A 22324-nucleotide genomic window follows, 5' to 3' on the forward strand; every position below is an offset into this window, starting at 1 on the left:
CACCCTGCATTTGAGAGCATTGAAGCTTGAGCCATGTAACCAGAGTTACTGGCTTTGTCTCACAAGCAGAGTGTTTTTTAGGGTGCAAAGATGCAATTGTCTGGTGTAGAGGACTTCTGAGGTCCAAGAGCAGAAAAGATTGTGAGTTGGAATTCCACAGATTCCAGTCCACAGTGATGCCAAGCTAGAGACAGACAGGTACAGTAAGTGAATGGTTTCAGCTGAATAGAAATAGAAATTCATGGAAAATTTGAGTCCTCTTCTCACTTTGGTTTGAACTCTACCAAGGTAACTGTTGATGAGAAATAGGAGTTGAAGTGTTTTTCTTACAAACTGACAACTAGTAAAAACTATACTGAAGTCTTGCACAAAGGATCAAGGCACATGATTGGTTTAATCTGGTACGTCAGAAGTAGAGTTGAAGGGTAGACTTTTGGAATAATAACCGGACCTTGGCAGAGATTGGTGGTGAAAGGCATGGATTTCCCACATAAAAACTGGGAAAGAGTTTTAGTAGAACCTAGTGGTCCTCTCGTACTACCCCTTATGGCTAAGGAGTTACTTTCTGCAGGGCTATAGGGTATGCTAGAGGTAGAAGAGAGACATTCTCTCAGAGTAGCTTTAGGGCCTTAAGCAGGTCTTGTCCTTCCTTGAATTTTAACGTCTGTAAAACAAGGATGTTCAGTTGGATGACATTTAGTACTTTCTACTATTTCACTGCTTATTCAGGCCCAGTACAATATACTTTACATGTATTAACTCATTTAATTCTTCTAATGGCTCTCTGATATGTTAATAGGTGGTGATAGCTATGTATTATAGATGAGGAAACTGAGGCTCAGGGTTAGTCCGATGTCATATAATTAATAAGTAGAGTTAAAAGTTGAAACTAGTGCTGCCTGATTCCCATGTGCTTCGTTGTTTTACCATACTGACACTAATTAATAGTGAGGTTGTAAATACATTCTCCCTGTTCTTCCACCCCCTCAACCCTACTCCTCAGATGAGCTTCTTTGCATCCTAGCAGCTGATTGACCTTCTGTCTTGTGGAGTAAGAAAGGCTTTAGCATGGATAAGGCAAAAGGCTGGCCTGTTGGGCTTCTCTTCCCAGGCTGGGAATAGCTATTTAGAATCTGTGATCCAAACCTGTCTTTCTGTCACCCAGGTTAGAGTGCAAAGTGGCACAACCACAGCTCATTGCAACCTTGAACACCCAGGCTCAAGTGATCCTTCTGCCTCAGCTTCCCAAGTAGTTAGGACTACAGACATGTGAGACCACGCCCTGCTAGTTTTTCTTATTTTTTTGTGGAAATGGGGTCTTACCATATTGTCCAGGCAGGTCTCAAACTCCTGGTGTCAAGTGATCCTCCTGCCTCAGCCTTCAAAGTATTGGGCTAACCCTGATCTAATATATATATACTTTTTTGCAGTTTTGGCCAGGGCTGGGTTTGAACCCACCACCTTTGGCATATGGGGCTGACCCCTTTGAGCCACAGGCACCGCCCCATTCTAATTTTTGAGAAAAGAATTGTGGGATGGGTTTGGTGGTTCATAGTTGTAATCCTAGCACTCTAGGAGGCCAAGGCAGATGAATTGCTTGAGCTCAAAGAGTTCAAGTCCAGCCTGAGCAAGAGCGAGACCTCATCGCTACTAAAAATAGAAAAACTAGCCAGGTGTTATGGTGTGTGTCTGTAGTCCCAACTACTCAGAGACTGAAGCAAGAGGATCTCTCTCTTTTTTTTTTTAGAGACAGAGTCTCACTTTCTCACTTTGTTGTCCTTGGTAGAGTGCTGTGGCATCACAGCTCACAGCAACCTCCAGCTCTTGGGCTTAGGTGATTCTCTTGCCTCAGCTTCCCAAGTAGCTGGGACTATAAGCGCCTGCCACAACGCCCGGCTATTTTTTGTTGTTGTTGTTGTTGCAGTTTGGCCGGGGCTGGGTTTGAACCCGCCACCCTTGGTATATGAGGCCAGTGCCCTACTCACTGAGCCACAGGCGCCGCCTGCAAGAGGATCTTTTGAGCCCAAGAGTTTGAGGTTGCTGTGTGCTATGATGATACCAGAAGTACTCTACCCAGGGGGACACAGGGAGAGTCTGTCTCAAAAGAAAAAAAAAAAAAGAGAGAGAAAAGAATTGTAATACCCGTCACTGTAGCTTCAGGAACCACCTTGTATTATACTCATCCTGTTAGTGTATTCAATACTAATGTGGCTGCTATAGTGAAATTGCCTCATAGTCCTTTAAAATGTTAATATGTACTGTTGTTAATGATTTAGTTGTTAGTTGTTTAAAGTCCTTGTAAGTTCTAAATGTGATTTGTTACTGGTTAAATGTTCCTAATAGTTTAGTGATAAACTTGGTATCAATTTGGCTGGGCATGTTGGCTTGCACCTGTAATCCTAGCACTTAGGAGGCCACAGTGGGAAGATCATTTGAGGCCAGGAGTTCAGAACAGCCTGAGCAAGAGCAAGATCTCATCTCTACAAAAAATAGAAAAATTAACTGGGTATGGTGGTACATGCCTGTGGTTCCAGATACTCAGGAGGCTGAAGCAGGAGGATTGCTTGGCCCAGGAATTGAGGATATGGTGAGCTGTGGTAATGCCACTGCACTCTTTCCTGGTGACAGCAAGACCTTATCTTAAAAAACAAACAAACAAACCAAAACGGTATTTTTTTGTATCAACCCTGGCTACAGGGTTAATTTCCTTGGATGTTCGCTTAGATGTTCTATGTCTTGGTAAGCAGTGTGGTGCAGGTCTGGGTGGGACCTGAGTTTGAATGTAAATGTGTGACAAGGGGCCAATTATTTAACATCTTTGAATCTCACTGTTTCTCACATGTAAAAGGGAATTAAAGTGGGAATTAGAGGGGTAAAGTCTATAACATATCTAGTACAGAACCTGGTAATAGTTGATGTTCAGGAATTAACTATTTCATTATGCAAAATGAGTGGAGTATATGTAGGTAAGTTAATATGGCAAGGTGATAGCACAGAGCATCTTGCTCCTATTTTAGGGCCATCCTGAATATCTGCATATGCCAAGGATGAGTTCTCATGTAAGGTCAATTTAGGAATTTCTGGAAAAAATCTCATCTACCTGACAAAACAACTGTGTTGTTTAGTCCTAGGATACTTAGCTTTGAAGGGAGGAAGCAGATCTAAGGAGATTGTTAAACGTCTCAGGCCATGGTGAGATGTTTGTGCTTGAATGTTTTGTTTTGAAAAAAGGAAGCCATTTTAATTGATTTTCACCATATTAGGAGCTACTTCTTAAAATGTAAGCTTAGGGTCCAAAATCCATAAGCAAATCTTTGACCACTACTGGGTGAACTCAACCACAATGAGTCAAGTAAGAATACTTACATGTATATATCTCTTGAAATGAGCCCTGCTGCTTATTCTTGAAAATCCCTCCCAAGTGCTGGGATTACAGGCGTGAGCCACTGCGCCCGGCGCCCTATATGGCATTTTATCAGAGTCTTGAGCACCCTAAGATGTTGGTATCCACTGGAGGTCCCGGAACCAATCCTGCAGGAATACCAAGGGACAGTTGTTTGCTGATGTTCTGTCTTTGCCATTTCCCCTCTTTATCCTTGTTTTTCCCTCCTGGGTTTCTGCTAGATTTTTAGGAATGCCACTGTCTCTGCCACTTTTTTCACATGAATGACCTGAAAATTTTCCTAGTTTGTTTTAAAATAAAGTGTTTTGCCCTAGTGGTACTCTGTGCTTTCAAAATTACCAGTAACATAATGACAGATACCTTTTAGAAATTCTTCAAACTGTTGTTTGGCCATTGGCATCAGTCTTTGTTAGTGTTAAAGAAGCTGCATTTTCCTTGGATTAGCCCTGCCCATTTTTTTCTTCTGTTAATGCTCAACAGAAAACTGAAGATAGTCACAACTTTCTGACCTTGTGCACATTGCTTCTCTGGTTTACTGCCATAGGATACTGTAGCAGTATGTTATAGACATCTTTGATGGCCAATCAGAAGCAGTTGAATTACCTTAAAATTTGTAAATGTAACTCTGATAGCCAATGAGAAATCCTGTGGGTGGAAACTGTAACAACCCTTTCACTTGGTTTTAAGAACAATTCTAAATTTGCAGTATCCTGTTTTGGAAGCACATGATGTCCCAGTGCATATGCTATATGCATTTGCTGGGCATTTCCAAGCCTTAAGTTCCCGGTAGTTTGGAGGCTGAATCTGACCCCTGTTCTGCTTCTCAAGGTAACTTTAAAACAGGAAGTGTACAAAAGAGGTAACTGATGACGTGAACAGCCAATCATGGCTTTGCGTTCTTAGCAGATGAAGCAGCTCAGCCAATGGGACCACTGTGGAGGCAAGGTTTGGTGTCAAATAGCATGCTAGATTGAATGCCTTTGACTGTTAAAGTGGAAGGAGGCTGCAGGGCTTCATTGGAGCCTGGGAGTTTTTCACTGAGACAGGGGTCAGCTGAAAGACAAAGAAAAATGGCGAATAGTTTTTTGAGGGGTGGAGGGACAGCTGTTCGGGTTTTCACTGGAGTGGACATTCCAGACTCAGGTTTCTGCATCTCCTGCTGGCTTTTGTTTCCTCCGTCCTTTTTTTTGGGGGGGGGAGGGGGTGAGGGATAGGAATGACTTTAATTCTCCCTGTCCGAGGAGATATAAATAACTACATGTAAAATTAATGCAGTTCCCGGTAAGTTTAATTCTTTGTTTTGTGTTGAAATGATAGAAACTGTTTAGCTTCAGAGTATAGACAAGTTGCACTGTTTCTGAAAATGGCCACTTTACATTCCATGCATACCTTTTGGTGCACCTAGAATACCTTGCTCTGTTTAGATTTTGCATGTCCTTCAACTAGGATTTCTTTTCCTAGTTCAGTGTCGACAAGATCAGGTACATGAAGAAAGGCTAATCATTTTCTAGGGACACACAGAAGCAAAAGCAAAGCACTTTCTGTTTGCATTGGGTAAACTTAACTGTTTTCCAAAGAATTTTCCTTTGTTCAAGTGCACTGAAGCTTTCCTACAGAATAAGCTGAGTTATTTTTAAGAGTTTTTCTGTTTCCATGTACTTTGTGACATCTGTGTTTTCAGAGATGAAAGCAATACTACTGCTTTTTGAAATTTGTGTGAAAATATGATTTGCACTGATGCAGGTTTGTAATGGTGAAGGCCCACATGTCAATGTGAAATTCTCCCATAACTTCCTTGATTTACCTGTCTGCCTCTAGATTCTAATAAGTACTAATTAATTTAGTAATAATCTTTGTTTTAAAATGGACTTTTTAGCTTAGAATGCTGGTTAAAAACATACTTTTCCACTTATATTGGCAGTGACAAGAGCAAATCTTTATCCTCCAATTTTACACATTTTGTCAGGTGTTGATTTGGTTCTTTAGAATGATACGAGCTAAATGCTTTTCATTTTCTATATGAAATACTTAAAATCTTAATTTACCTGCAATTTGTGAATAGTCGAGAGTACAGGCACTATCTTTTGCCCTTGATATATTTTTTCCTCCCTCTTTAGTGATATGAAGCTAATGTAGGTTACTAATCAGTCAATTCTTGTGAATGGTAAAATCTTCAATCCCGTGTACTAAAGATCTATAATACACCTGCTTTTAAAAAGCAACTCTTTGTTTTCTTTTTATTAGCAAGTACAAAATGAAGGTCATTGGAACATTTCTGCAGCAGATTTCAGTGTGGGGCAGTGAGCTAGTAGCACTTAGTCTTTAGATAGGGAAAAGGAACAGGCCTTGTTAGGGAAGTTTCCAGGGTGTTGATAAGCTTTTCCTAGCGTCCCCTCTAGTAAAGGATTTACCTGAAAGGACTGATAGGGGCTTAGATTTTGGGCTCTTTGAGTTGGAGTGGTATAGCAGTCAGAGTTCCTGGATGCAGGCCTCTGTTGCTTGCAAAAGTGACCTTGAAAAACTGCCGAGGAGTCAAAAGATTGAAGGACAAAGTTTGTTTATATAGATTTAGACTGAAAAGCTCTATTTAAGGTTAAAAGAGACTATACTTCTGATGTTGAAGTTTCGTGGTTGGTAGGAGTATGTTACAGATTCAAATTAGGAGTTTTCAAGTAATAAGACAATAGGGCTGCATTCATTCTTTCTCCCACTCTTCTCATTTCCCTCCCTCTATCAAAAATATTCTAAATCCTTTTGGTATGATAGTTCAGTGAACTGCCCAACAGATTCAGAATTCCTTACATGCTAACTTGTAATCTAGAGGGTTCTTATTGAAGGATAGTGTTTTAGAAGTTAGAAGTGATTGTATTTGTTAAACTTTTGGGAGTTGGAATGCTTATGTTAAGAAAATGTTCATTCTGGGAACTGAAGTCCTAAGAGAAGGAGTATGTGTGAAAGATTACATTTTAAGAGATCATTATTTTAATTTAAGTTTATTTTTTACAGGTCATGACTTACATGTTATCGATTATTTCAGGTTTTATATATGATTTGAAAAAAACAGTTGTAGATACTAAATGACCTTATTTGCTCTGGGAGAAGTAACGGGGGTGTGGGGGCAAAAGTGAAGGTGGGGTACAGTATGAAGTCTAGATAAATCTCTATAAACTTAATAAGTTTATGGATTTAGCTCCATGGAAAGATGCCCAACCAATGCCTTTAGCTTAGGTTCTTCATCACCTTTTTAGGGTCATGGACTCAGAGTCTGAACTGCTACCTGGATGCATATGGGCATGCCTGTGCAAACCTCTGGCAACTAAGGTATTTTCCAGTGTATTTCCAATGTTTACATGATTTCTTCATATAACACTTTAGCCAGATAAATGTTTTTGGAGAACTGAAGAAAACTTTACTTCCAGGAAGAACAAAGATCTTTCAGAGCTAACTTTTGGACTGTAGGTGATTGTGTATGTGGGTGGAGTGGCTTAGCTGGGGTCTGAGATCGGGACATATATTTGCCCTGATGGCAAAATTTGAGGCAACATGGTGCAGGCCATTTAAAGTCAAGAGACCTGTGTTCAGGTCCCGTCTGGCTCTGTCACTAGCTTTGTGGGGTTGGGCAAGCCAGCCATTTAGTGTTCGCTTTCTCACGTGTAAAATGGGACCTAAAAATAGCACCATCTTATTTAGTGATCACGTATGTCAGAGTGCTTTGCAAATTGTGAAGTGAATATCAGTTATTAATCCAAACTATTGGAGGATCAATTGTTTATGAAGATAGGTGTGGCATCAAAGAAAAATGCCAATATTTTAATATATTTACAAAGGCGTTTGTTTAAACCTGACGCATCTCTTTTTAAAGTTGTACCTTTTTTTTTTTTTTTTTTTTTTTTTGAGACAGTGTCTCACTTTGTGGTGCCCTGGATAGAGTGCTGTGGCATCCTCAAACTCATGGGCTCAAGCAGTTCTCTTGCTTCAGCCTCCGGAGTAGCTGGGACCATAGGCGCCCAGATATTTTTAGAGATGAGGTCTCACTCTTGCTCGGCTGGTCTTGAACTCCTAAGCTCAGGTGATCCACCCACCTTGGCCTCCCAGAGTGTTAGGATTACTTCACCTGCATGTTGCTATTTATGCTGACATGACTCTAATGCATACATTGAGACCATCAAACCTTACACATCAAGATTACTATGAAGGAATTTTGGTCCATTTGTCAAAAACGGAGGGCCTCATACACTAAGATGAAATGGGAATGCCGAATTTTTAAAATAACTCTTATTAGATTTAGGAACCCCTCAGAATAAAACCTGGAGCCTGTTCTGATTTGGATTCTGAGATTTGCATTATAATACAGATAAGTTGTAATGGTTGCAGATGTTTGCCAAGATGAGGTTACAGTTTTAGTTTGTGCACCAAAAAATGTTTATAAAGTAAACTGAAGTCGTCTTTTTAGTTTGCTTTGTGGTCATCCTTTCCGTCAGTTTTCAAGCTTGGGAGGCAGTTATAGCTATAGCTTGCAGAGGAATAGCAAGAAAGTAAATGTTGAGATGAACACTTTTTTTTTTTTTGAGACAGAGCCTCAAGCTGTCCCTCTGGGTAGAGTGGTGCTGTGGCATCACAGCTCACAGCAACTTACAACTCCTGGGCTCAAGCAATTCTCCTGCCTCCGCCTCCCAAGTAACTGGGACTACAGGCACCCACCACAATGCCTGGCTATTTTTTGGTTGCAGCCGTCATTGTTGCTTGGCGGGCCCAGGCTGGATTCGAACCCACCAGGTCAGGTGTATGTGGCCAGTGCCTTAGCTGCTTGAGCCACAGGCGCTGAGCCAGGGATGAACACTTTTTTAAAAAAAAAATTGGTCTCATCAGAAATCTAAACTCTGGCATGGATTCGAACCCACCAGGTTAGGTGTATGTGGCCAGTGCCTTAGCCGCTTGAGCCACGGGCGCTAAGCCAGGGATGAACACTTTTTTAAAAAAAATAATTGGTCTCATCAGAAATCTAAACTCTGGCATAAATTTCACACAGTTGATACTTACCATAAGATACCTTTTTAATGTTGAGTGGTGGAAACTCGGGGATTTCTTGCACCTATTTTAAATGCATAGTGTTGTCTATTTTTAGGACTTCCTTTTTTCCCCCTCTCCTGGTGGGGTTAATACTTTGTGATCTCTTTGATTTCCTGTCCTATTAAGTCACTTCCTCTCGGGCATGGTCAGTCAGCATTGGTTTCTGCCTTATTTCTGTGCTTTAAAAGAATCATTCAGGGGTGGCGCCTGTGGCTCAGTGAGTAGGGCCCCGGCTCCATATGCCGAGGGTAGTGGCTTTGAGCTTGGCCTCGGCCTCAGCCAAACTGCAACCAAAAAATAGCCGGGTGTTGTGGCTGGCGCCTGTAGTCCCAGCTGCTTAGGAGGCTGAGGCAAGAGAATCGCGTAAGCCCAAAAGCTGGAGGTTGCTGTGAGCCGTGTGACGTCATGGCACTCTACGGGCGGCAAAGTGAGACTCTGTCTCTACCAAAAAAAAAAAAAAAGAATCATTCAGACAAAATAAGGTTTGGCAAAATTGGCGTTGGCCTTATCAAATAAAATTCCATTTCCAGGAATATGTATATTTGAAAACAGCAATCAAGTTACTGTGGGCTTTTCTTCCTAAAACAAGATCTGGTTCTCCTTTTAAAGAAGCTATGCTTTTCGGGGGGGAGGGGACTTCAGTAACCCAAAAAGCATTCTTAAAGCTAATCATGGTTATCTTTGTAAAGTAGGGAAATTGAGGCCCTGTGAGTTTAGGTACCCTAATTTAAGTCTTAAGTAGCTTTTAGTGACTAGACAGTGCAAGTTCAGAGATAGGACTCCTACTTAATTTGTTGAGTGTTCTTTTATTCCTCTAGGTTGTTTTTACTTTTTATTTTTCATATTTCTCTTCATTTTGTATGTCTGAATAGGATTGCTATTTGAACACAGAAGAAGTAGAGAGAAAATGGGTCACAGGAGAGGTTCAGAAGTCTTTACTTGGAGTCTGTTGGTTAGAAAGTCTGCTGTCGCAGCAGACTTAGTGTCCCCTTTGGGATCTGAAGATCTCTTGCCTCAGCCAGTTGCTTATTCAGAAAGCTGAGAATCAGCTAGGAAGCTAATGGTGCCCACCTGTCTGGTGTCACAGAGAGCTGGGTTACTTTTATGCAGTATAAGGAAGTAAAATAATATATATGAACGAATATAACACCTGCAAGCCAGTTAGTGAGTTTGTTTTTCGTTAATACATTCAAGAACAAGCTAATTCCTAAACAAGTTTGGGCTTGGTTCCTCATGTGAGTCCTTAAGGCAACCTATATTTAATAAACAAAGATTCCAGGGTCATTTTAAGCATTTGACCAAACTAAAATAGGAATCACTGTCTATATATGCCCCAAATAATACCTTAATTATATTGACTTTACTCTTTCCCACCAGCAGAGTGGCATTTGTGTATGTGTTTGTGTGTTATTTTGGTGATTTTTGTTCTTACTTTGAATATTCTTTGATAGACCATGATGTGCTGGAAAATTTTTAATTTTTCTCACCACTTTCATAATATATTTGAATAAAAGTTACAGTTTATTGAAAGAATGAGGGCTTGAATGATGTAAGTTATATAATATTTAAGTCCTGAGCTGGGCGTGGTGGCTCACGTCTGTAATCCCAGCACTGTAGGAGGCTGAAGCAGGTGGATTTCCTGAGCTCACAGATTCCAGACCAGCTTGAGCAAGTGCAAGACCCTATCTCTAAAAAATAGCCAGGTGTTGTGGCGGGTACCTGTAGTTCCAACTACTCAGGAGGCTGAGACAAGAGAATCGCTGGAGCCCAAGAGTTTTTGAGGTTGCTGTGAGCTATGATGCCATGGTACTCCACCCAGGGTGACAAAATGAGGCTCTATCTCAAAAAAAAAAAAAAAAAAAAAAAAATTAACTCCTGAAGTGTACGCTTAACTAAAAATTAGACACAGCCAGATGGTATGTACCTCTTGTCTGGATTTCTCAAAAGTTCAGTTTTCTTTTTAATCTCTTCTTTTTTGCTCCCTCAGTATAATGCCTGGCTCTTTAGAACTTGGTCATATTCTATTTGAATATCACCCTTATCTTCCTGTGTTTATTCTCAGCATCCCAAAGCCAGACCCCATTCTTTGATAATTGACCCAGAGTTTTTCTCTGCTGAGAATATTAAGTTACAGTCCAGCACCTACAGTGGAAAAGGATATTTGTAGGTTAAGAAATAAAGGTAAATTCCAGTATAAAGGAAGAACTAAAGAAAAAAACACCTAGTAAATGTTTAACTTTAAAGTGGCATACCATAGTTTGTGACCTCGTGTTCCTTGGTTCAAAGGAAGAAAGAGGACTAAAATAGCCACTGCAAACAGCAGTGCTAATTTACTTGGTTATCTTTTTTTCTTGGAAATACTACTGTTTTGTTCTGTTTATGTAGTTTCCAATTACATAGAAAACAAAAGGGAAATATTTGGAATATTGGTTTGATTGGAAATATCCAGATAGAATTTTTCCTTTCTTTATCTAAGCAATATAGTTCTTACCTTCAAGGAAATCCTACAGTTGGACACTTTTTACACTTCTTTTCACTAATTCACTATGTATCTGTAGCTTTTATGTAGAAACTTTGAAAATGTATACAAATAAAACTTTACTCCAGGATCTAATAGGGAAACGGATGATGTATGTCATTTATTGCAACTGATAAGTATGCACTAAATACACATGATTCAGAGGAGGGGAAACCTTGGCTTAGGAATGAAAAGAGGCAATTTAACTGTGTTTTGGACTCAAGGAGGTAGGGACAAGGGCATTGTAGGTGTGTGAAGAAGTAGGAGCAAGGTCATGATTGAAAAAGGGCACCTCAAGACTGAAGAGAGCTGTAAATGGTCTACTCTGCTTAGACTAGAGCAAAAGGAGACGAGTTAAGGACAGAAAGGAGTGGTAAGGAAAGAAATCTGGAGAAGTAAATTGGGTCAGATGTTGGAAGTTCTTGATTGCCAGGCTAAGAAATTTGAACAGTCTCTGCTTGATATTGGTGACCAGTGGAGATTTGGGGTAGTAGATTGATGTGGCATTATCAGAGCTGGGCTTTTGTAGGTTTCTTTTTTTTTAAAGAGACAGAGTCTCACTTTGTTGCCCTTAGTAGAGTGCTATGGTGTCACAGCTCACAGCAATCTCCAGCTCTTGGGCTTAGGCGGTTCTCTTGCCTTAGCCTCCCAATACAGGCACCTGCCACAACGCCTGACTATTTTTTTTTTTTGTAGAGACAGAGTCTCACTTTATGGCCCTTGGTAGAGTGCCGTGGCCTCACACAGCTCATAGCAACCTCCAATTCCTGGGCTTAAGCGATTCTCTTGCCTCAGCCTCCCGAGTAGCTGGGACTACAGGCGCCCGCCACAACGCCCAGCTATTTTTTGGTTGCAGTTTGGCCAGGGCCGGGTTTGAACCCGCCACCCTCGGTATATGGGGCCGGCGCCCTCCCCACTGAGCCACAGGCGCCGCCCTCGCCTGACTATTTTTTGTTGCAGTTTGACCGGGGCTGGGTTTGAACCTGCCACCCTCGGTATATGGGGCCAGTGTCCTACTCACTGAGCCACAGGCGCCACCCCTTTTATAAGATTTATTATGCATCTTCATGTAGAATAAATTTGAGTGGAAGACACTAAAAACTGTGGACAGTGCAATCAGTTCACATACTAGTTCACAATCTTTATAAGATTGTTAGGAGGGTTAAAATAGGTAGTAAAATAAAGGGCTTAGAACTGCACCTGGCACACAGTAATTACTAATAAGTATTACCTGTAATCAAAATTGTCATCATATCATCATTTTTATTATTACTTGGAAGTGATCTGAACAGAGAAAGTGGCAGTATGAAGAATGGTTAGAAGATAGATACCGCTGGTCGCTGTTATTACAGAATTTAGCAAGTTGGATCTCTCACTTCTGCTCTTTCATGAGAGGGACCCACTTCCAATTCTTTTTGGAAGTGCTCTAAATTTTCTTATTGTTCGTCCTAAATAAAATTTCTCTCTTTTTTTTTTTTTTTTTTTGAGACAGAGCTTTAAGCTGCCCCCCTGGGTACAGTGCTGTGACATCACAGCTCACAGCAACCTCCAACTCCTGGGCTCAAGTGATTCTCCTGTCTCCGCCTCCCAAGTAGCTGGGACTACAGGCACCCGCCACAATGCCCAGCTATTTTTTGGTTGCAGCCATCATTATTGTTAGGCGGGCCGGGCTGGATTCGAACCCGCCAGCTCAGGTGTATGTGGCTTAGCTGCTTGAGCCACAGGCACCGAGCCAATAAAATTTCTCTTTGTTTAAAAATATATATGTATGTAATAAGAATTTAGCAAGTTGGTTAGAATTGAGGAACAGAGGAGAAAGAGAGTCCGAAATTACTCTGAAATATCAAGCCTGTGTGACTGAGGATAGAAATAGAAAGTTTAGAGGAGCAGGTTTGGGGAAAGAAGGCAGATTTGATTTGGGGAATATGCAATTTCAGTCCAGTAGCTTTCCAGTTGGAGATGTCCAGCAGACAGCTTATACTTGAGGTTGAGGGGTTGGAGCTTTGGAGAAATACCAAATTGGTGATAGAGACACAATTATAAGAGGGACTTTATCTAACAAATGCAATCAGTGTAACCTAATTCTTTGTATCCTCAATGAATCCCAAACAATTAAAAAAAAATACTTAGAGAAAGAAAAAAATTGGTAATGTATACTTGGAATTAAAGCTCATGGAGCATGGAGATGATAGCTAAGGGACAGGGGATCGTGAGTTGGAGAGAATTAAGGGAGAAAATAGATAGAAGAATAAAGCTTCATCATGTCAAAGATGGAAACACAAAAAAGGTCTACTCTAAAGTTGAGAAATCCAGAAGTAAGCATTGTGAAGTTCTGTAGATCATTGTTCTCTAAGCTGTTTTGATTGTGCATCCTTGTAATGAGTGTGCAGCTCCCATGTGTGAATTAGTATCCTTTACTTCAGAAAGATACGCACTCATTTTTTGAATGTTTAGTTAAAACTAGAGAATGTCTATAAGTCCCCTTAACCAGGCATACGTAATAGGGTACAGGTGTCATTGTTAGCTTGTATCTTCCTCAAAATACTTTGAGTACCATGTATGATACATGATCTTGTAACAAGTTAAACTGAGGGCATCAGTATCGGATCATAGGTTAAATATTCAGAAAGCTAATACTAACATTTGCTCTGTGTTCTTTGATAAGTAAAATAATAGAAATACTGCCCTAGAATCTAGTCTCCTTCATTTGCTCTGAAAATATACAGATTTTCCTTGAGATTTGTTTTGTGTATACATATATACACAAAACAAATCTCCATTTGGTACAAAGACTAAATTTTTTTTTTTTTCAGTTGCCTTGGCCTTAATCTTACTGATGTTAGCTTTGAAAAGAGTCTCGAATAGCAGCATCCTGCATGAAGCCAACCAAAAATACATATGTGGGAATTTGGCAGCATTTGCTTAGTGAGTAATTATAGTCACATGATCATGATAGCACCAATAAGCACCACATACAGTTAACTACCAGGAATGGTACCAGCCTCATCTGTAGGATTTAGCATAATTTTTAATACAAGGCACCTATATTTAGTTTCTAGGCTAAGTATGTCATAATTATCTTCACTCTAAAATTAAGGCAACAGGAAAATTTTCACTAGAGAAATACTGGTGAATTTCCAGCCATCTTACCTCGTTATTTATGTCCTGAACTTCATGATTATTTTTCTCCCAGTAATTAACTGGCCAAATACACATGAAGCTACCCTTGAAGGTGGTTAAGCAATGTAATAGTACTTAATATTTATATGAGGCATGGTACTTTACAGTTAATGAAGTGATTTCATACTCATTCACTTATTTGGTTATTTACCTAATGTAGATAGGACAAGAGGTTATTATCCCCATTTTGAGGGGAAAAAAACAGGCAGAACCTAATGACACAAGCCATTTTCTCCTTGCACTGCATCTTGTTATGTTACTATGTATGAAAAATAATCTATAGCTCTGTCCATCTGAAAGGACTAATTCCTGCTCTGGCCTTCCCTAAAAGGCACATATTTTTAAAAAAAAATTGGGACTTTCCCAGCGTTCTCATAGAATCTTACATTATATGACTAACAAGCTGATCTTGAAAGAAGCAAACATTGTCAAATTGAAAGTTTTTGTCAAAACTTTTGTTTAAAGTTTTTGTCAAAAAAGGTGAACACAGCCACTTTTCTTTTGAGAACAAAGAATAGTATCCATAGGTATTATCTTTCATGAATCCTATATTCACTAAGGTCAGATGAGTAGTTGAAGGACATTTTCTAAATATAGAGTTTAGTAGGTATTCAGTGGTGCTCTTTAGCTATGCAAATGCACACTTCAGTAGTATGCACTGGGCAGGTCCCAAATTCAGGTTCTCATCTTGAATCATAAAGATTGGTATTTTTAGATGAGTCATGGTGTTTGTTTGTTTTGTTTTGTTTTTTGCAGTTTTTGGCGGGGGCTGGGTTTGAATTCCCCACCTCTTTGAGCCACAGGCGCCACCTGAGTCATGGTGTTTTTAAATAATCAATTGCTTTAGATTGCCCAGCTGTGATATATAATTCTTGTTTTATCCCAGCGAGGTGTAGAACCAAGGAATTCTGATTTCTTGGAATGATGGCCAGGTAGTTAAAATAATGTCACCATGTTTGAAACGTAGCATTAGCTTCAGTTTTGAAATACTGAGTAGAATTTAACCTGTGGAAACATCTCCAACAAGGGGCTGGTCTAAGACTGTTCCTCTGAACTATAGTGAAAAGATAGACTTCCCATAACTAGGCCCCCTAGAGAGTGAACTTGATCTACCAGACCTTTCTGTCTCCACTATTGGCTGGTGACCAGATGGTCTATTCCCACTTCTTGGTGGCAAGTGCAATTTAACAAGTTTGAAACCTTTAAGCTTTCCACTTTTGAAGTGTGTAAGATTCAGGCATCTTAGCATTTGGGGGTACTTTTTCCAGGAGAATGATCAGGAAAACTAAAGGTAAAAAGGCTTTGTGGATTTACGTTCAGGCTGAGAAAAGCTATAGATCTTCAGGTTTTGGTCCTTTGTTGAGTTGTTATTTCTCAAGCAGGAGGAGAAAATTTAGTGAAAGAGCACAGAACTGAGAATCAGGGGGCATGAATTTTAATTCAAGGTGTGCATATACTCTCCTCAGTCTGCCTGGATAAAGTTTATTTATCTGTCAGGTGGTATATTTGTACCTGTGCTGTCTATTTTATGTGTTTATGCAAGAAATAAATGAGATAATGTGAAGCTAGTTTAAAAAGTAAAGTCTGGGGTGGCACCTGTGGCTCAGCGGAGTAAGGTGCCAGCCCCATATGCTGGAGGTGGTGGGTTCAAACCCAGCCCCGGCCAAAAACTGCAAAAAAAAAAAAAAAAAAGTAAAGTTCTGGCACAGTTGCTCACTCCTGCCTGTAATCCTAGCACTCTGTGAGGCTGAGGCAGGTGGATTGCCTAAGCTCACAGATTTGAGACCAGCCTAAGCCAGAGCAAGATTTCGTCTCTAAAAACTAGCCGGTGTTGTGGAGGGCACCTGTAGTCCCAGCTACTTGGGAGGCTGAGGCAAGAGAATCACTTGAGCCCAAGAGTTTGAGGTTGCTGTGAGCTATGACACCACTGCCCTCTACTGAGGGTGACAAAACTATCTCCAAAAAACTCTCCAAATAATAATAATAATAATAAATAAAAAGTAAAGTATTGTGGACAGTGGAGAGCCACACAGTAGGAGCCTGCTATCCTGCACCTATGGTTAGCCTCACCTCATGCAGCGTGTACTGTCAATCCGTGTCTCGTGTGATCATTTACGTGGTTGCGACAGTAACGTGTGTACAATGTAAGGGATTAGCATTACTATCTAAGTCGCTTTGCATTCTTTGAAGTGGTCTTTACATTCTCAGTTCTTGACAGCTGTATACATGGAGATGGGGGATTTAAGGCTTGGTTAACTTGGAGGATTTGCTTCCTTTTTCCCTTCTTTTCCCCTTCCCTCTTCCATCTTTAAAAATTTAAATCAATGATAAAAGACATTAAGCAGAGTGCAGAATTCTCTGTATGTCTGTGAGTGAGCAGAATCTATACAGCCAAATCAATATAGCCAAGCTCATATTGACATTCTTATAATGTCCTCCAGGTTTTGTTTTGTTTTGTTTTTTTGAGACAGTCTTACTCATTCGCCCCAGCTGGAGTGCAGTGATATCATCATTGAACTAAACCCCAAACTCCTGGGCTCAAGCAATCCTCCTGCTTCAGCCTCCCTCCTAGCTGGGATTACAGGCTCATACCACCGCACCTGCTAATTTCTTTCTGTTTTTATTAGTTTTGTTCTTGTCCAGACTGGTCTCAAACTCCTGACCGCCAATGATCCTTCCACCTTGGCTTCCCAGAATGCTAGGATTGATTGCAGGCATGAGCCACCACACTTGGCCATCTAGGATTTTAATTGAAAATTCTCTCCCCTACCCCAATTTTTAGACTTAATAACTCTCCAGCACAATCTTCCATTATTCAGTGGCACCCTGTGATTAGATAGTTGTCTGCATTTGTGTTGTATCTTTTAAAGTAGAACAGGTTTCTGTCCATCTCCACTCTTTGGACTCTTCATTGAATTACTACACAAAGGTTACTGCACTACTGAACACAGATACTTAACGAATTTCCCCATATACCAGTTGCAAAGAAAAGAACCAAGAGGGAGGCCAAAGATACTTGGGGTCTTAAAATAGTTCTTAAGGAGCTTGTGTTTGTTCATTTAGTAGATGTGTATTGAATCCCTACTTTGTGCAAGTCATGTTTGCCTTGAGGATGTGCCAGAAACAAAGACAATTACATAAGAAATGAGGAGAAAATAGGAGCATGAAAATTTAGGCTTAAAAAGTAATATGCCAAAAAATAATAGTATGCTGCACAAACAAGATTAAAGAAAATCAATTCACTGATTGTAGAAATAGATTTGATTGTGTGCCAGGAGTGGTTTCTTTGGGAAAAAAAATAATTTAGTCATCATTGATTAGTGAGTGTGCGTACAGTTTAATTTCTTTACACTTGTACTGTAAAGGCAAGCTTTGTACCAATGCTGTTCCCTAAAAAAACCCTTAAACATTGGTTCAACCCATGAGATAGTCTCAGAAATTCCTGCTTTCCTGAACATGGTCTTGGATAGAGATGGAAACAGGCAGAATTCTCTTGGGATCTCAAAACAGAAACTTCTGCTTAGGCCAGGTTGGGTGGGGAGGCGCCTAGACTCCAGGTTTCCTCTGCCCTGTAATGTAAACAAGATTCCTTCTACAAGACAAAACAGCCACATATTCCTAGCTTATAGAAGCCTGGGGTGTCTAAGGAGACCTATTCTAAGAATTTAAATGTTTTTAGATGAGTCTGCAAGGAAAACCTGCATAGGTATTATCACTTACATTCCCAGGGATTTGAGTTTGAAACATTCCTGGTCATTTCCAGCTTGAGTTCTTGGCTATTTAGAACTGCTATGTTTGTTTAAAGACCTTTAAAAATTATTTCATGTTTATGAGAAAGATGGGAGAAGGTCTTTCTCTGATACATATTTCTATGTATCTGAAATAGGGCTTTTAAAAGAAACATGTTAAAAACAAAGTAGTCTAAAATTTAGAGTGAAAGAAGCTGGTTGGGTCACTTACTCTAATTGGTAAAAGGGATAAGTCTAGGCTTTTTACTGCATCTGGACTTACCCAGTAGGTGTCTTGTCTAGCTTCAAACAGTAATGATGATATGATACCATCTGGAATTTGTATGAAGCTTGGGTTTTTTTGAGGCCTTTTAACTTCGTGTATTTTTCCATTTGTGTTGGAACTGCCTTGCAGGTGCTGCTATAGGTGAACAGAGAAGTTCCAAAGAACTTAAGGGGTTTGGCTAAGATCATAGACAAGTCAATTTGCTAGAGAGCAAGAAACCCTAAGTCTAATAAATTTTCTTAATGTATTTACCTTGTGCTTTACTGCCCCCCACTGTTCTCAACTGAGTATTCATAGGTACTACTGACCTGCCTAAAGACTTGTAAATGGGAAGGATAAGACAGAAAATAGTGATAACAGGAAAAGAGAGACAACAGAAAAATAAAAGGAAGATGTGTGTATGATAGGGCTAAGGATTTGAGTCAGTGATCCAAGCATAGACTGCTCATCTGTCTGAACAGTTTGAATATACATATACCTACCTTAAACAATGCAAAAAGGGGAATGAATAAGTTGTCATACATCAAAAACAGAATCTTAGATCTTCTGCATTTCTGACTCCACCATTTATTGAGTTGCAATCTTGAGCAAATGACTGAAGATACCCAATTCTCAGCCTTTTCTGTACAATTGTTATAATACTGATACATTTTCTTTTCTGTGGAATTGTCATAATACTGATAAGTTTTTCACTCAGCTAAGTGACGATCAGTTGAAGAGCATGTGCGTGGCAAGTAATTTGTAAACTGAAGCTCAAAGTTGGCATCTTTGAAACATTCTTTAGAGTCAAACTTCTCATCTCTCCTGGACACACAAACACAGACAGGATCCTCACAGATACTGAGCAGAAGGTTATTTGTGAATCTAAGAAGAGACCCAGTAAGCAAAATGGCTCTTTGTTTTAGGATACAACTTGACTTAGACTACAGGCACTCTTTCTATCTCTAGTTAATGTCAGATTCCCTTTCAGGCTCAGGGCCTGAAAAACCAGTTGCTCACCATTCTTCGTACAAGAATTTATTTACTCTTATTAGGCTGGAAGGTCAAAGAGATTAACAGGTATTTTTGTGGGGGCAGAGGGATCTGGCCCAGTTTACTTTTCTTTTTTTCCTTCTTTTTTTTTCTTTCTATGGCCCAGTTTACTTTTAATAGAGGTTTAACAGGTGAGGAAGGCAGGGGAGCAACATAACAGATGTATGATCTAGGATTAGCTTTTTAATACCTGGTGCTCTGTTTCTCCATCAGTAAAAAAGGGATAAATGAAACAGTAAAACACCTACCAGTGCTTAGAACAAAACCTAAATATTATCTATTTTTCTTTTCTTTTTTTTTTTAAGTTGACACTGATATTTTCTTTGAGAAACATATGGTTCAGAAAACGTGACTAATAATATATGACGTTTTTCTCCAAGATGTTTTATGTTTTTGACCTCTGATATCACTAATATGTTTGTAACTATTCGTTTTCCTCCATTTTTTATGCCCATCATAACATGCACTCTGCCCTTCATACTCAGTCACGCTTTTCTAGTCTTAAGTGTAAATTTTGAAGACCACAACTCTCAAATATGTCCACTACCACTTTGGGGAATGGAGCTTCTATGCACTGCTTTGTCCACAGGCCTCGGGCATGACCGGGAAGCATATCTGGGTCTTTGGCAACTGTCTCATGTCTTTTCACATTCCATGACTTTTTCCTTTGCTCCAGATAGGTGATCAGGTCGATTTAGAGGCAGCAAGACCCAGGGAGACAAGGTTTCTGTAGTTCTCTAACGTCACATCCCTATACAAATTCCGTTGAGCAGGATTCAGCCATGCCCGCTCCTCCAGAGATAATTCTATGGTCACATCCTGAATGTCAGCATTTCCTGAGAACCAGCCATTTCTTCTTCCTGCTTCTTTAAAATTCTCAGTTAAGATAATCTAGACACATCACAAATTCATCTTGAAAATAAGCACTTCAAAGAATCCAGGAACACCCCTTCAACTGCCACCACACTCACAGGCAGAGGGACCTTGAGTAAAAGAAAACCTTTGAAATTATATTTTAGTGGCTCAGCTTCTTCCATTAGGTCAATGAATGTACAAGATGTTAGTACATTTTCCAGATGCCAAAGTATCCAGGCGTCCTCCCTATAGATCTCCTGGTACCTGTAGGTCACAGGGTGACAGAGGAGGTGGTAGAGACAACAGAGCACTCCCGGAGATGAGCAGTGAAGGGGACACCTTCTTTCTTTCTTCTAAGAGACAAAGTCTGTCTTTGTCACCCAGGTTGGAGTGTGGTGGCATGATCACAGCTCATTGTAAACTTGAACTCCTGGGCTTAAATGATTCTCCTGCCTCAGCTTCTGAATAGCTAGGACTATAGGTATGCTCCAACACGCCTGGCTAATTTTTTAAGTTTTTTGTAGAGATGGGTTCTTGCTATGTTGGCCTGCTTGGTCTTGAACTCCTGGCTTTAATTGATCCTCCTGCGTTGGCCTCCCAGAGTGCTGGGATTATAGGTGTGCACCATCTTGACAAGCCTCTGACCCTTTCTCATTAAAGGGCCAGATAATATTTTAGGCTATGTAGGCTTTATGGTTTCTGTTATAGCATGAAAGCAGCTGTAGACAACATAAATTAATGAAGTTTGCTATCTTTCAGTGAAACTTTGTTTGCAGAACAGGCTGTGGCACGGATTTGGCTGTGAGCTGTGGTTTTCAGACCCTTGCTAAATAGAGTACTTAACTATTTCAGTCCTTTTTCTCTATCATACAAAAATGCTGATAGTGTTTTATTAGTGTCATATGTGCAGGGATGGTTTAAGCTGGACCATAATGAAAGAGTGAGAAAGAAGGTATGTGAAATAAGGTATTGCATACTATTTTCTATGCCATAAAAACAAGTTTTAAAGAATGTTCTTTCATGCCTTTCCATCACTTTTATTATTTATACCAGTTGGTGTGCCTTTATTCTTTTTTATAGGTACAGTTATACTATAACTATAGTATGATCTTGCCTCTGTTTCAAAGATTTTGTTTTTAAATTTTTTTTTTTTTTTTTTTTTGAGACAGGAGTCTTAAGCTGTCACCCTGGGTAGAGTGCTGTGGCGTTACAGCTCACAGCAACCTCCAACTCCTGGGCTTAAGTGATTCTCTTGCCTCAACCTCCCAAGTAGCTGGGACTACAGGCGCCTGCCACAATGCCCAGCTATTTTTTGGTTGTAGTTGTCATTGTTGTTTGGTAGGCCTGGGCTGGATTCAAACCTGCCAGCTCTGGTGTATGTGGCTGGCACCCTAGCCGCTGAACTACAGGCACCAAGCCGTGTTTTTAAATGTATTTGAAGGAAAAGTAGCTCTCCAGTGAGTTTGAGAATATATCTTTGTGTGGTATACATGTTTAGTGTGCATTGTTCCTGGAGTGGCTTAGTCGACTGGCCTGAGGCCACCAGCTAGTAGGCACCTACATAGGTCTTTTGTTTTGCACAAACATAGGTCTTTTAATTTGTAGCACAGCGGTATTTTTCTCCTTCTGAAATTGTCTGTTTTACCTTGGTTTTGTAATGGAGAACATAGGCCGACTTGAGGCTTGAAATACTTTTTAGCCATTGTGATTGATGATGACATAAGGTCTGTCTGTATAAACATGAGAACCACATTGTCTGTTGTTAAGTTTCATAAGTTTCAGTTCTCAACTTTAGTTTTCACCTTTCTTTGCAGTTTAGAAGAATATCTAAAATAGCAAGCACATAGTTTAAATCCTACCACCTTCCTTCCTCATCGGTTTATTCTTTTTTTTTTTTTGAGACCGAGTCCGTCACTTTGTTGCCGCCTGTAGAGTATGACACTATCACAGCTCACAGCAACCTGGGCTCAAGAGATTCTCTTGTTTCAGTCTCCCATGTATGTGGGACTACACGTGCCCGCCATAATGCCCAGCTAATTTTTAGAGATGTGGTCTTGCTCTGGCTCAGGCTGGTCTCGTGTCTGTGAGTTCAGGCAATCCACCCACCTTGGCCTCCCAGAGTGCTAGGATGACTGACATTGCCCAGCCTGTTTATTCATCCTGACATTCTCCTTTATCTATATCTCTCACTTACTATTTAAATTTTTATTTTTAAGAGCTAGAGTCTCACTTTATCACTCTCACTGGATAGC

General features: G+C 40.1%; 1 protein-coding gene across 5 annotated transcripts in view; it reads left to right on the forward strand.

Moving 5' to 3' along the window:
• Positions 1-22324, forward strand: part of NFYC (nuclear transcription factor Y subunit gamma) — a 74898-nt gene that overhangs the window by 11010 nt on the left and 41564 nt on the right. The window contains exons 1-2 of one of the 5 annotated variants that reach the window (XM_053576252.1): positions 4416-4684; positions 6652-6724. The exons of 2 other annotated variants lie outside the window; for them this stretch is intronic. The gene's annotated coding sequence lies outside the window, so the exon portion shown is untranslated. Of the gene's footprint in view, positions 1-4380; positions 4685-6651; positions 6725-22324 lie in introns of those variants that run through there. 2 more of the 5 variants (XM_053576253.1, XM_053576250.1) reach the window with 2 other exon arrangements.

Source organism: Nycticebus coucang, chromosome 22 (assembly GCF_027406575.1).
Source record: "Nycticebus coucang isolate mNycCou1 chromosome 22, mNycCou1.pri, whole genome shotgun sequence".
NCBI lineage: Eukaryota > Metazoa > Chordata > Mammalia > Primates > Lorisidae > Nycticebus > Nycticebus coucang.